Source organism: Gossypium arboreum, chromosome 6, assembly GCF_025698485.1.
Source record: "Gossypium arboreum isolate Shixiya-1 chromosome 6, ASM2569848v2, whole genome shotgun sequence".
In the NCBI taxonomy this organism is placed as follows: domain Eukaryota; kingdom Viridiplantae; phylum Streptophyta; class Magnoliopsida; order Malvales; family Malvaceae; genus Gossypium; species Gossypium arboreum.
This window is the reverse complement of record NC_069075.1, coordinates 118,659,859-118,662,392: the sequence shown is the minus strand read 5'-3', so window position 1 is coordinate 118,662,392 and position 2,534 is coordinate 118,659,859.

Here is a 2,534-nt window from a genome sequence, read left to right as displayed (position 1 = left end):
ATTTTGAATATTTTCATTGATGAATCTATATGATTTTTTATGTTAAATGATGAAATTGAGATATTAGTTGCTAATTAAAAGTATTTTGTTAAGTAATTTTGACGAATTTCCCGATTAGGGATAAATTGTTGAAATAGTAAAAACACAAGGGTTTGTTGTGAAATTATTGCAAAAATGGGTTGTATTGGATGCCATGAATATTTGGATATCTTGAATTTGTATTAAAAATGGTTCATATTTTGAGTTGAGGGACTAAATTGAATAAAAGTAAAACTTTAGGGGCAATTTTGTAAAAATGTCAAAAAAGACCAAATTGCATAAATGAATTTTTTTATTGTATAAATTAATAAATTGAATGAAATTATTAATTTATATCATGATCGGGTGGAAAATCGAGGAAAATGAAAAATTATCAAAATGCCCCTGAATCTTGGTATTTCTGCAATTTAGCCAGGTAAGTTTGTGTGACTAAATTGTGTATATTTATATGTTTGAATTGAATGTTGTATATGTAAATTATATAAATGACATATGTATGAAATTGATCACATATCCGATAATACTCGTTAAATAATAAGTCTCGTTTAAATAAATGAATTCGATTGGATACAGGGTTCTTGAAATGGTTGTGGTTCCTGCATATGTTGCGGACACACCATAACTCTTACAAGCATCCCGTTATAAGCCCTCTCAAGCTTCCCGCTATATGGTTCTTACGAGCATCCCGATCGGTATTGAGCCTGCAGGTGTTGCGAACGTACTGAAGCTCTTTGTGAGTGTCCTGTTATATGATCAGTATTGATCCTACATGTATTGCAGACATATCGAAGATCTTAATGAGCGTCCTAATATTTGGTTCTTCATGAGCGACCCGTTATGGCTCGCTTGAACTTCCTGATATAAGGCTATCCGGAGCTTCCTGATAATAGCGCTTCGAAGTTACCCGTTAAGCTCACATGAGCTTTCTATTTTAAGCTCTTATGAGCTTCCTGTTATTAAGCCCAGATAAGCTTATGGCTCAAGAGAGGGCTTCCTGGTTATTTGCTTTAACGAGCACTCCCAAATATGAATTGACGGATTATAGATTCGTACACTTCGTGTGTATTACCGTGTATCCATCAATATTTCAAATGGCTCAACGGACAAAGTTCTTATATAAGTTAAGATGAATTCTGAATGAGATACTACCTGTATACACCTGAAATACATGGAAATGATATTTATTTGATATATTGAAACATGACATGGAAAATACATGTATATGAAACTTACCGATAATTATGTATATTCATGATTATGAATTGTTACTAGAATAAATATACACGAAATTCATGAAAATTATGGTACATGAAATATTGATATAATGAAATGAATGATATGTGTTTATGAAGAAACAATGAGAGAATGATATGTATCATGACATGTAAATATGTGACTAACTTTGATATGTTGATACAAGGAAATTATGTATGTTAAGACGAGTAATAAACTCAAGTGTGACATGTCGAGAAAATAAGTTTATTAATGTTGAATTTATATGTAATATGTGAAAGTACGCTAACCAATGTTGTTGCTTGATACTTAGGCAAGTGCCAAGCTATTGGTTGAATGGTAATATGTTTATTTATATGATGCATTGAATTGGTAAGTATTTAAGTGAAAAATATGTTAGTGCTTATGAAAGAGTGGTAAGGTTTAAATTATGCAATTTCTTATGAAATGACTTATCATGTGATCAATTCGAAAAAGGCTTTGGTTAAATGCACTAGCTTGTGACAATGGTTGAATGATATGTTTATGACTTGTGTGTCATGCATACGGAATAAGTGTGGAAAGCAAAGAAATGCAAATGAAAATAAAGAAATTTGGAAGAGTTAAAGTTATATAAAATCCTACTAAGCTTGGGATAATATGTATAAGTGATGATGTGGATTTATTCACCTTGTCAGTTGATAAATATAACTTCATGAATATTTTGGTATCAATATTGGATTATTCTTGATATGCATAGATTTTATATTTGAAATGAATTAATATGATTAAAGAATACACGAGCTTACTAAGCATTCATTGCTTACATATTTGTTTATATTTACTCTACAGATTATCGGAAGCTCGAATAGGTTGGAAGCTTGTCGGAGTTATATCACACTATCTGTAACACCTGGTTTTAGCTAAAACAAAATAGTGGTTTCAGAACCACAAATTCAAGGTCAGAAAAATATTTTAATATTATTTTTATTTTCTATGGCATGTGATTAGATATGTGTGAAAGTTTCATGTTTTAATTTTATCAATTAGATGGTTAATTTGATAAAAGGATCTAATCACGTAAAATGCAAAAGTTGCATTCTATAGGTTAAAAGTATTTCATTTCTATGAAATTAAAAGCTGGAAGTCCTTATTATGAAATTACACCTATCATAGTGGAAATTGACATGAATAGCCATCCATTATGTGTTTTTAAATGATATTAATAAGGTCATTTTGGTCATTAGCTAAATAAATCATAATTAACAAAACCAAAGCTAAAA